At 46.8% G+C, this 12,597-nt stretch overlaps 1 pseudogene; it reads right to left on the bottom strand.

Moving 5' to 3' along the window:
• Positions 1-7,273: 7,273 nt before the first annotated feature.
• Positions 7,274-12,029, bottom strand: LOC101999771 (annotated as a pseudogene).
• Between the last annotated feature and the right edge of the window lie 568 nt (positions 12,030-12,597).

Genomic DNA, 12,597 nt, shown 5'->3' with positions numbered 1-12,597 from the left:
CCCCTACCGAGGGATGTGGGCGTTTTCTTTCCTCCTACCCTGGGAGGGCACTAGATTCAGTCTCAGCCTGTCTCAGCGGGATGAGCCATTTCTGCTTTGGGGAGGTGAACTAAAGACCCTGGGACTGACCCTTGGGTGTCTGTGGGACCCCAGAGAGCAGGCAGCTGTGCATTGGTCAGAGGCCATGTGGATGGAAGCAGCAGACTTTTCCTCACGGCTCCGCCCTGCCCTGTGGTGGGGAGGCCTCCACACTCAGCCCCTGAGTCAGGCTTGCTTTGTCCCAGTCCGGAAAGGAGCATGTGGTGGGTAGCCTGCTCTGTCCTCATAACCTTTAAGGGTTAGCCTGGCCAAGGGGACCCTGCTGAGACAGTATGAACAGGTGAAGTGTCCTTTTTTTTTTTTTTGTCCCTTCCTGAGGTGCCTTCCCCACTAGGACTGAAAGGGATAATTTTGACTGTTCCAGACTATGGATGGCTGGGGTTGGGGAGAATGGTGGAACTCTGAGCGAGCGGGCTGTCCATCTCTGAGATCAGCAAGATGGAGTCTGGCTGAATGATTCCAAGAAGTCTTACCATCTGTATTAGTCACTGTTTGGTTGCTGTGATAAAAACACCATGACCAAAAGTGACTAAGAGAAGCAAGCATTTATTTTGGTTTTAGGTTCCAGAGGCCGAGGAATATATCAGTGCAGAGACGTCCCAGCAGGAGCAGGAAGCTGAGCGCTCACATCTTAAAAGTGCGAAGCAGACTTGAACTGGAAGTGATGTTTTCTTCCTCAAGCAAGGCTTTGCCTCCTAGGTTCCGCTGTCTACCCACACGGTGCCTCCAGCAGGGGACCGAGTGTTTGCACACATCAGTGAGCCTATGGGGGACATTCTCATGCAACCCACCTCACTGTTCCTCACTGTTCCTAGGAGAAAGACCAAAGCCGCTAGACAGATTGGAAGTGGCTACTCCTCAGCCACTGTGGCCTGAGAGGAGCACCAATCCCCTACTGCCTTGTGGAGTGCTCCAGAGGGGATGACGAACAGATGACGGGCAGTCCAGACTGTGGCTGTTATTTTCCTAGGCCTGTCCTGACCGAGCAGCAGGAACCCAGCGGCTAATACCGTAGATTTGCTTTCTCCCTGACTGATGTTCAGGGGTCTGGGTTGCAGATGCCAAGAGTGCCGTGCTCCCTTGGAGGGAAGAGTTTGCTTTAAGTCTCGCTTCGCATTTGTTTCCTTCTGAGCGACCTCTTCCGTACTGAGACGAGATGCTACCCCAATGGGAGGGCGGGGTCTGCCTGAGACCCTCGTAGTGAGCAGATTGTGGTCTAGTGGGCAGAATTGAGCAGGTGGACGCGTTTGTACAGCTTTGGGACCTTAAAGCACTGACCCAACAGGAGCCCTCTTGAGCCTTTGAGGTTTTTAAGGGATAAGCTTAGAAACAATGGTAGCGCGAGGATGATTTCTGAGGCCATAACAATGTGCGGGAGATAGTGAAACTACTGCGTGGTGGGCGTGGTGAGTGGGTAGGAACGCTGTGTTGTGGGTCAGAGCTGGTGCTCCGGAGGGCTCACCAAGCTGACCCAGGGAGTGTTGGCTCACTGGATCCTCCACGGCATGATGGCCTAGTTAGAGCTCAGAGAGCTGGGATCTCCCTCCAGTCTGGTTCCCTGCCTTACTTGTGCTGGCATGCAGAGATTTTCAATCAAGGATTAGGCTCCGATTTAGAATAAGTCCTTCAGCGGAATAACAATTTCTCAGGTAGAGGAGATTTCTAATTTTACCTTTTAATTTTATTTTTAAATCTATTTTTTCATTTCAGTAATTACCCCTTTTGAATAGACACAGAATATACACTTACATAAATACTACTCTGGCCTCTACCATCTGCTTCTTCTTTTTATATATTTATTTGTTGGGTTTTTTTTTTTTTTTTTTTTTTGAGACAGGGTTTCTCTGTAGCTCTGGCTGTCCTGGAACTCGCTTTGTAGATCAGGCTATCCTCGAACTAAAGTTTGTGTGTTTTATAGGTCATGGAATGATCTGTGAAAACAATTAATTACTAAAATTTCACAAAAGGTAATTTAAGATTCTGGAATCTGGGATTTTTGTTGTTGTTGTTGTTGTTTTGGTTTTTTGAGACAGGGTTTCTCTGTAGCTTTGGAGCCTGTCCTGGAACTCACTCTATAGACCTGGCTGGCCTTACTCACAGAGATCCACCTGCCTCTATCCCTGGAGTGCTGGGATTAAAGGTGTGTGCCGCCACCTGGCAATCGGGACTTTTTATTGCACCTCTGTAATAACATTTCCATGACTGTCACTGCTCTCACAAAAGGAAGCAAGTTGTAATTGATGAAAATAATAGTCACCAATTATTTCAAGGTGTAGTAACTAACCCTAGCAATGGTTACTAGACAGCCATCACTCCGTTTACCTGGGTGTGTGATTAGTATATGTTACTTAGAAGTTTGAAGAAGAATGGAAAAACTTAATGTCCATGGCAATTCACTCAAAATACAAAGGTAACAACTCATTGAAAAGATTTATACTGCCAGGCATAGTGGCTGCACACCGTTAATCACAGCCTCTGGGAAGCTGGGGCTGATAGATTTCTGAGTCTGAGGCCAGCCTGGTCTACAGAGTGAGTTCCAGGACAGTCAGGGCTACACAGAAAAACCCTGTCTTGAAAAACCAAAAAACATAAGAAAAACAAACAAACAAAAAAACCCGAAATCAAAACAAAACCCCAAAACAACAACTAACATGAACAAACTAATCCCACCCCCCAAAACACAACAAAAACAAACAAACAAAAACCAATGACAAAACCAAACAAAAAACCCAGGAGAGGAAAGGTTGATCTTTATTTAGTGAAGCTGTACATAATCTGAATAAAAGCATTTCAGAATCTACTGTCTGGGCTGTGTCGCATACAGATGGCAAATTCTCAGGGATGAATCTTGTTGTTTGGTTATAAAGAGCCTACGTCAGAGTTTCCTCCAGTGACAAGGAGCAAGGCTATCAAGAACCCTCAGAGACACAATACAATCAGATCCTTTTAGAGGGAGTGTCTGCATAATTCCCTGAGTCTGTGATGGTTTGTTTACACCAACTCATGCTATCTAGAAAAGTTAAAGCAGTGGAGGTTTTGCTGGGCTGGGTGTGGCTCAAAGGTAGAGGGCTTCTCTAGCCGCGAAGCCCGAGTTAGCCCTGTCAGATGGGAAGCCCATGTTAGCGCAGTCAGACATGTGATCCCAGAGTCCTGTGTGTGTGCGCGGTTCATCTCCCGTAGCCCTTAGCTTAGGGTCTGGAGTGGACAAAGGCGTTCTATACCCTTACATATTTAAATAATTATTTTGTCTTATAAATGTATATTTTGCTTTTCTTTTATGTGTACGTTTGAAACAAAAGTCTTTTTTTTTTTCCATTTAAAAACATGTTTGTGCAGTGCCCTCAGAGGCCAGCAGAGGGCATCAGGTCTCCCAGCGTGAGGCGCTATGTAGGTACAGGGCACCAAATCCTGGTCCTCTGGAAGAGCAGTTGGTGTCTCTAAGTGATGAGTCATCTCTCCAGCCCCAAAGAGGCCTTTACTGTCAGCATATCTATAAGAATTCTTTCTAAAATGAACTCTGATGTCGAAAGGTTTACACTCTCATTAAAGCCACAGCCTCTCATTTGTAGGGTCCTCTCCAGTATAAATCCTGTGATGTTCTGTCAGATTTGAACACTGGTTAAGGTTTTTGCCACACTCTTTACCCCTGCAGGTGTCTCTGTTGTGTGGGCTCTCTGCTGTCTTGTAAGGGCTGAACAGTAGTTGGCCACACACCTTGCGTTTCTCCAGTTTCTGTCCAGATTAAGCTTTTCAATAAAGTTTGAACCTTGAAGCAAAATCCTCTTTCCCAATCTCCCCTCTAGCGAGGCTGGCCTTGAGTGTGAGTTTATTGAAGAAGAATACATTTTGAAGGTTGATGAAGCATTTTTTTTTCTGTAGTGGTTCTTTGAAATTTTAATACACTGGTATTTAGGGTTTGAGCTGTTGTCAAAGTTGTTATAGATTTTGTTACATTGATAAGTATCCTTTGCGATATAAATATTCTGAAATTATTTACGTTAGATCCATTAATAAAAGCTTCCTTGGGCTGGAGAGATGGCTCAGAGGTTAAAAGCATTGTCTGCTCTTCCAAAGGTCTTGAGTTCAATTCCTAGTAAGCACATGGTGGCTCACAACCATCTGTAATGGGGTCTGGTGCCCTCTTTTGGACTGGAGAGATGGCTCAGAGGTTAAAAGCATTGTCTGCTCTTCCAAAGGTCTTGAGTTCAATTCCTAGTAACCACATGGTGGCTCACAACCATCTGTAATGGGGTCTGGTGCCCTCTTTTGGAATGCAGGCATACACAGACAGAATATTGTATGTATAATAAATAAATATTTAAAAAATAAAACAAAAGCTTCCTTATTTTCTTTGCATGTGTATTGGGTTTTCTGAGTATCCATATCACAAAAAATCCACATCATTATTAATTTTCTCTTTGTGTGTGTGTGTGTGTTCTGCCTGTACAAATGTCTGTGCACCATGGTTTAGTAGTGTGCCCAAGGAGGCCAGAAGAGGGCATCAGGTCCCTGGAACTGCGGTCACAGACAGTTGTGAACCACTGTGTGGGCACTGGGAATCAAACCCAGTTCTCTGCAAGAGCAGCCAGTGACTTAGTTCTGAGCCATCTGTCTAACATCTGAGTTTGGAACTGATAGTGGGTGTGTTGCAAATATCTATCACTGTTATCTTGGCACAGGGAAGACCCTGTGTGCTGACGGCAGGCTGGGAACTCTCCCTTGCAGAAGCAACAGATCACATTTGCAGACTGGCCCTTGTTTCTAAAGCTCTTGTCTACAGAAACGCTTGAGTGGAAGCTGCTCCCAACGACACGTTGTTCAAATTATTAGCCAAAGGGACTGGGATCCTTTTGTGGGTTCCTGAAATTCCATTTTAGAGGAGGAGCAGTTGCAGAATGGCCGTGACACGGCTCATCAAAGCTAAACTGGCCAGACATGAGCGTGTGTCTTAGATTTTCTGTTCTTGGTCTCTATTAGCAGTGACACTAGCTTTTGTTAGCAGCCGGACACAGGTTATGTCCACCACAGAGGGAGTGTTGACCGCTCACCTTTCAGTGTGCCTGGCAAAGCGGCTGTTCTAGGTCTCGGGAAGAGATGCTCTATGCTCTGTTCTTGTGAAAATTATCCCACTCAGTAGGCTGTGGGTACACTTTATGCTCTAATGCATAGAGCTGTCCCAAGCCTGGGACACCAGCAGAAGAGGGTAAAGTAAAGGCCCCGTGGTTTAAGTGGTACATGAACATCACAGCATACATGCCAACGTGACCTGGAAGCTTCCAGAGCCGGTCAAGAACTCACAGTGGCCAGGATGGCGGGGGAAGCATAGGGGAGCTGAAGCCTGCAGCCCTTGTCCCTGGGGCTCTTTTCTAATACTAGGAGAAATCTCTGAACTTCCCACTTCCTCAGGAGCCACGGAAGGGAGGCCCTCCCACACATCGGTGGCTTCCTAGGGTGGGCGTGGGGCACAAGGGTAAGAAGAGAGCTGGTGTAACCCAAGACTGGATGAGAGGGGTCCAGCAATCTCTAGACCAGGTGAATGCTGGCAGTCTTGCCTGGATGAAGGTAACCCACAGATATGGGGGTCAAATAACTTCTTTTGAGATTAAGCAAGTATTGATTTTATTGAAAAATTACCACATGCAGCACGTTCAGATTATATAAGTGGTTATAAAAGCTAAATCTAGCCACTCGGCCCTTTATAATTAGCGCCCGGTGTTTAGAATGCGCTGCTCCCAGTCAACTAGCTCATCTCTCTTTTTTTTTTTTTTTTTTGGTTTTTTCGAGACAGGGTTTCTCTGTGGTTTTGGAGCCTGTCCTGGAACTAGTTCTTGTAGACCAGGCTGGTCTCGAACTCACAGAGATCCGCCTGCCTCTGCCTCCCGAGAGCTGGGATTAAAGGTGTGTGCCACCACCGCCCGGCTAGCTCATCTCTTAAAACATTTTCCTCATAACTCCCAAAGTCCAGTTGAAGAGTGGGAGGAATGAGAATATGAGCAAGGAGGTCAAGACCATGATGGGGACACCCACTGAAACAGTCTGCCTGAGCTAATGGGAGCTCACCAACTCCAGCTAGACTGGGAAGGAACAAGCATAGGACCAAACTTGTCCCTCTGAATGTGGGTGACAGTTGTATGGCTGGGGCAGACTGAGGGCCAACTGGCACCAGGATTTATCCCTACTGCATGTACTGGCTTTTTGGGAGCCTATTCTCTTTGGATGGATACCTTGCTGAGCCTAGATATAGTAGGGAGGGTCCTGGACCTTCCACAAGGCAATGTGCCTTACCTTCTCTGAGGAGTGGGTGGGAGTGGGGTTGGAGGTTATGTGGAGGGAATAGGAGGAGGGGAGGAAGTGGGAACTTGGATTGGTATGTATAATAAAAAAGATAGTTTGTTTTCTTTTTAATAATAAATAAAATCAAAACAGAAAAAAACTTCCTTTTTTTCTTTTAAGTATTAATTTTATTTATTTATTTACTACATACCAATCCCAGTTCCCCCTCCCTCCTCTCCTCCCACTCCCTTCCCTTCCTCTACCCCATCCCCCATTAGCTACTCAGAGAGGGTAAGGCCTCCCCTGGGAAGTCAACTAAGTCTCCCATCACCTTGTTGAAACAGGACCAAGGCTCTCCCCCCACATCCTGCCACCCCTCTTATCTCACACCCCCATCCCGTGCCTAGCCTGAGCAAGGTATCTCCATAGAGAATGGTCTCGCCAAAGTCAGTTCATGCATTAGAGTTAGATCCTGTGACCTTGGGCCTCACACACTGTCCAAGCCACACCATGGTCACCTGCATTCAGGGGGCCTAGTTGGGTCCTGTGCAGGTTCCCCAGCTGTCAGTCTAGAGTCAGTGAGCTCCCACTAGCTCAGGCCAGCTCATTCTGTGGGTTCCCCCATCATGGTCTTGACCCCTTTGTTCATATTCTCCCTCCTCCCTCTCTTTGATTGTACTCCGAGAGCTCTGCCCTGTGGATCTCTGCATCTGCTTCTGTCTGTTTCTGGATGAGGGTTCTGGCTTCTCTGGGGTTGTGGGCTGTAGGCTGATTATCCTTTGCTTTATGTCTGGTATCCACTTATGAGTGAGTACTTACTGTATTTGTCTTTCTGGGTCCAGGTTACCTTATTCAGGATGTTTTTTCTAGTTCTGTCCATTTGCCTGCAAATTTCAAGTTGTCATTGCTTTTTTCTGCTGAGCAGTGCTCCATTGTGGAAATGCACCACACTGTCTCCCTCCACTCTTCGGCTGAGGAGCATCTGTGTTGTTTCCAGGTTCTGGCGATCACGAGTAATGCTGCTCTGAATGTGGTTGAGCAAGTGCCTTGTGGCGGCCTCTCGTCTACTGCTTTGACACTGAGATGGATAACAGGTATCTCAACCATGACCATTAATGTCTGTTGCCTAATTCAGCCTTGCCAGACTTCAGCCATTCTATTTTAAGTGCTTTGAGAAATTCCTATCTTATTCTTAATTTTCCTCATGGGATATACTGCTGATTGATTTTCAAATGCATACATTTTCGTGAAGGATAATGCAACACACAAAGAAGCAGAGACTCATGCTACAACCGCACAGCGGCCATGATACCAAAACACTAGAGACTGGTCAACAGGAAGCTAAGTTTATGAATTGCTTAAAGAATTGAAAATTGCCATTTGAAAGATGCCACGGCGCTGAAACACAGGAAATGGAATAAAACGAAGACTATAAGCAAGGAAATAAACAGTCTACATGGAGGCAAGCAGTAATTAATTGTACAGACAATAAGTCGGTAAGACATAAGAGAGGCAAAGTAGGAAACGTGATGGAGAAAATAAAAACGCAAGAACGCTGGGCCAGCGAGATGGCACAGCAGTTAAGAGGACTTCGTGCTCTTGCAGAGGACACAGTTTGATTCCTATCGCCCGCAGCAGATGCTTACAGCTTCCTGTAAGTCCCGCTGCAGGGAGATCTGATGCTTCTGTTCTCTGTGGGCTTCTGCAGCCGGGTGTTTCTGCAGTCGGGTGTGCATGCCGCTGCTGTCTTAGCTGCTGTCCTCTTGCTGTGTAGAGACCAAGGCAGCACTTCCAGAGGGAAGCATTTGAGCAGGGGTTTGTCTGCAGTTCAGAGCAGTGGTTCTCAACCTCCCTAGAGCTGCGACCCTTCACCGGATAGATAGGCAGCAGGAAGAGAGAGACACGGCCTGGCGTGGAGTTTTGAGACCTCAAAGCCACCTTCAGTGGCACGCTTCCTTCAACAAGGTCACACTTTTTCTAATCCTTCCCAAACAATCCTATGCCCTGGTGATTAATCATTCATGTATATGAGCCTATGTGGGCCATTTCCATTCAAACTACCACATTGTCCCTCATATACACATAACTAAAACTAAACTAAAATCCGAAGAAATTCAAGGAGATCGCTTATCTGTAGCTAAAGACAAATGCAAAATGAGGCAGAGGCATATTATACCTAAGGTTCTACAAGTCACAGTCAGAGAGAGAGTCTTGACATATCCCAGGCCGGCAGGATGGCTCATTGGGTAGAGTGTGGACGCACACACACACACACACACACACACACACACACACACACACACACACACACACACGCACACACAATAAAGCATTAAACAGAGGGCTGGAGAGATGGCCCACAGTTAAGAACACTGGCTGCTTCTTTGCTTCCCAGCTCCCACACAGTGGCTCAGAACAGCCTTCATTCGAGTCCCAGGAGACCCAGGCTTCCTTTTGCTCTCCACCGGCACGAGGCATGTTCATAGAGTACAGTCACACAGAGAGGAAAAACACCCATGCCCACGCCTACACACGCAAGAAATCTGTCCAATTGTGCAAAACGCATGCATATATTTGGAGATGATGCCGTTGTGGTTTTAAAAATGACACTACTGAGACACATTTAAAGAGAAAAATAAAGAAAAGGTATAGTTTTCTATTTTTCCATATTTTCCTTTTTATCATTTTTTGGCGGTTTAATTTCTAATTTTAATACATTTGGTAGAATATAATTTTTTGGTTGAAAACGAAAGATAGTAATAAAATACACGTTTGTGATATGGAGGTAGGATGAGGTGGAGTTGGCAGCAGTATGGTCCATTTCGGACAGTCAAGTCCTAAAGCCTGTATCTCAGCCCCGTGGGAGATCCTCTGTTCTCTGAGCAGAGAAACTAAACAGTGGGGTTCCGTATCGGACGTGATGGTGCACCCACGTTATGATGAGAGAGAGAGAGAGAGAGAGAGAGAGAGAGAGAGAGAGAGAGAGAGAGAGCGCTTTAACTAGAGAGTGACCTCAGCTGCATCAGGATGCCCTCCCCACACAAAGGACACACCATTCCTGCTGTGACAGCTTCAGAGGCTAAAGGAAAGGAAAGTAAAAATGTATCCTAAACTCCAAGCTGTGGGTGTAGCTGAGGTTTGCACTGCTGGGGGTATTAACAGACACTTGTTACTGTTCTCTCTCCTCTTTACAGATAGCCTCTTAGTGCATTCCCTGTAACCTGGAATAAACCATTCCGTTCACTGCGGTGAGATCTCCTGAGCCGTTTGCTTTCTCCCGACTGTGGACAGTTTGTTGAATGCCTCGTGGCTTTATTTCTCTGGAGACCCCCACGCTCTGGACTGTGTCTACATCTTCCTTAAAATCTGTGGAAGTTTCAACCACTCCTAGAATTCCTGACCCCCTTCTCTCTTCCTTTCTGGAATCAATATAATTAAACAAATTTTTTATTTATCCGGTGAAAATTTTGTACATATAGACAATGTATTTTGATCATATCAGCTCCCCACTACCCCCTCTAGCTCCTTATGAAATTCCCCCCAACCTGTCTCCCTTCCAACTTCACGTCTCTATTTTGTGTGTATTATTAATATCTCCCTGAGTTCTTTTAGTGTTGACTCTGTGCACATACGTGTGGGGCCCCTGACTGGGCGTGGGCAACCTCTCATAGCCACATCAAATAACAATGTCTCTCACTTTCCCAGCGGCTGCCAACAGTGCCTCCAATGGGGCTGAGGCCTCCTCTTCCATCCCTGTTGGGAGTTTTGTTTGTTTATTTAGTTTTTATTTTTATATTCCAACCAAAGTTTCCCCTCCCCTCTTTCTAATTCCTCCCCCCACCTCTTCTCTATCTACCCCCACCCAGCCCACTATTCCTCTACTGCTTCTCTTCAGATACAGGCCTGTTAAGATTTTTTTGTTTGTGGGCTAGAGAGATGGCTCAGACGTTAAGAGTATTGCCTCCTCTTCCAAAGGTCCTGAGTTTAATTCCCAGCAACCACATGGTGGCTCACAACCATGTATAATGGAGTCTGGTGCCCTATTCTGGCCCGCAGGCATACACACAGATGGAATATTGTATACAATATTATACAATAAATATTTTTTTAAAAAAGATTTTTTGTTTGTCTGCTATTTATTTATTTATTTGACAGAGGGGTGGACTATCATGCCTTCCAGAATTTTTTTGTTTTGTTTTGTTTTGTTTTGTTTTGTTTTGAGACAGGGTTTCTCTGTATAACAGCTGACTGTCTTGGAACTTACTTTGTGAACTGGGCTGGCCTTGAACTCACAGGGATCTACCTGCCTCTGTTCCTGGAGTGCTGGGATTAAAGGCATGCACCACCACCACCTGGCAAATCTTTAAAAACCAACTTAATTCACTTTACTTTTCTTCTACAAAAACCCTTACGTGGCTGGGTGGTGGCAGCACTTCGGAGGCAGAGGCAGGCGGATCTCTGAGTTCGAGGCCAGTCTGGTCTACAGAGTGAGTTTCAGGACAGCCAAATGTACATAGAGAAACCCTGCCTTGAAAAAACCAAACCAACCCCCCCTCCCAAAATCAAACCAAAACAAAACAAAAAACCAACCAACCAACCAACCAAACCAAAATCCCTTATGTGGTGGCCATAGCTGGAGCTCTGAATTGGAGACTCTGGTGTGGTTTTCACAAGATGGTCAGTGCCAGTGAACTCCCGATAAGGAGACTTGGTGAACACAGTCTCTTTCCTGAGGTCGGGGGTCAGGTAGCTGTAGGTTTTGGAGATGGCATCAAAGGTGGCCTTGGCAAAGTTGCCCAGGGTGGCAGTGCAGCCCCTGGCTGATGTGTAGCAGTCATCAATGCCAGCCATCATCAGTAGCTTCTTGGGCACAGGAGCAGAGACTATGCCAGTGCCTCTAGGGCAGGGATGAGACGCACCAACACAGAACCACAGCGGCCTGTCACTTTGCAAGGAACAGTGTGGGGCTTGCCAATCTTGTTCCCCCAGTAGCCTCTCCGCACAGGGACAATGGAAAGCTTGGCCAAGATGATGGCCCCTCGGATGGCAGTGGCTACCTCCTTGGAGCACTTGACACCGAGACCTATGTGACCATTGTAGTCCCCAATAGCAACGAAAGCCTTGAACCTGGTCCGCTGGCCTGCCCATGTCTGCTTCTGCACTGGTACGATCTTCAGAACCTCATCCATTAGGGGTGCACCTAGAAAAAGTCAATAATCTCGGATTCCTGGATGGACAGGGAGAACAGGTAGATCTCCAGGGACTCGATCTTCACATCCTTGACCAGGTGGCCCAGCGAGGTGGCAGGTATCTTTGGCTTTACCCCCATGAGCCCTGCAGCATGAACCATAGCCACAGCTTTGACCATGACTGCAGCCCCTAAGACCACTGCCAAATCCTCCGTGGAAGCCATCGTGGCCTCCTAATTCTGCGCGCCATCCTCCAGGCCCTCCTGCAGGACAGGTGTCACCAGCCATTGGGTGTTTCCTGAAGAAGAAGGCCCTGTTGGAATTTTGACTTCCTGCATCCTGTGAAGGCCTGTGCAGACAACAAGCCTACTGTGAGGTGATGTGTGCAGCCATGACACGGAACAGCAGGTGGTTCTTCCGTGACAGGGTCCTGAGAGGGAACTGGGGGATGAGAAGTAAGGACGACATGGGGCCTCGCATGAGCTGATGGCTCCCGAGAGCAAGACATTAAGAAGTACAGCGTCTTGTATATGATGTGCCGGGGGGGGGGGGGGGGAGAGGGGGAATGGGACAGATGGGACAGTCAGCAGAAAGCCACCATACAACGGAATGGCGTCAACATGTCGCCAATCAATCAACATTGCGAGAAAGGTACACGGGATGTCTCAGGTGGGCCACAGACTGAGCACACAGCAGTCTTGGGATTGATAATACTGTTCACGGGGACGTCAGATTTCCATGAATTAAAACCTTCACTCCTACCCCGCCTTGATGCTTTAACTCACGGATGCTGGCAGCTGCTGAGGCAGAAATTCTCAGTCCAGTTCTGCGTTTAAACAGTGCAGGAGTTTATTTCTCAGCTTTTTGTAAGGTTGCATATATATTTTTTCTTTTCGAGACAGGGTTTCTCTGTGTAGTCCCTACTCCTGCCACTCACCCTGTAGACCAGGCTGGCCTTGAACTCAGAGATCTAGCTGCTCCGCCTCCTAAGTACTGGGACTGATGTTGGTGTCACCACTGTTCTGTGTTTATTTCT

Source organism: Microtus ochrogaster, chromosome 7, assembly GCF_000317375.1.
Source record: "Microtus ochrogaster isolate Prairie Vole_2 chromosome 7, MicOch1.0, whole genome shotgun sequence".
NCBI classification, from domain to species: domain Eukaryota; kingdom Metazoa; phylum Chordata; class Mammalia; order Rodentia; family Cricetidae; genus Microtus; species Microtus ochrogaster.
Note: the sequence above shows the minus strand (reverse complement) of the source record. Positions and strands in the feature narration are given on the sequence as shown.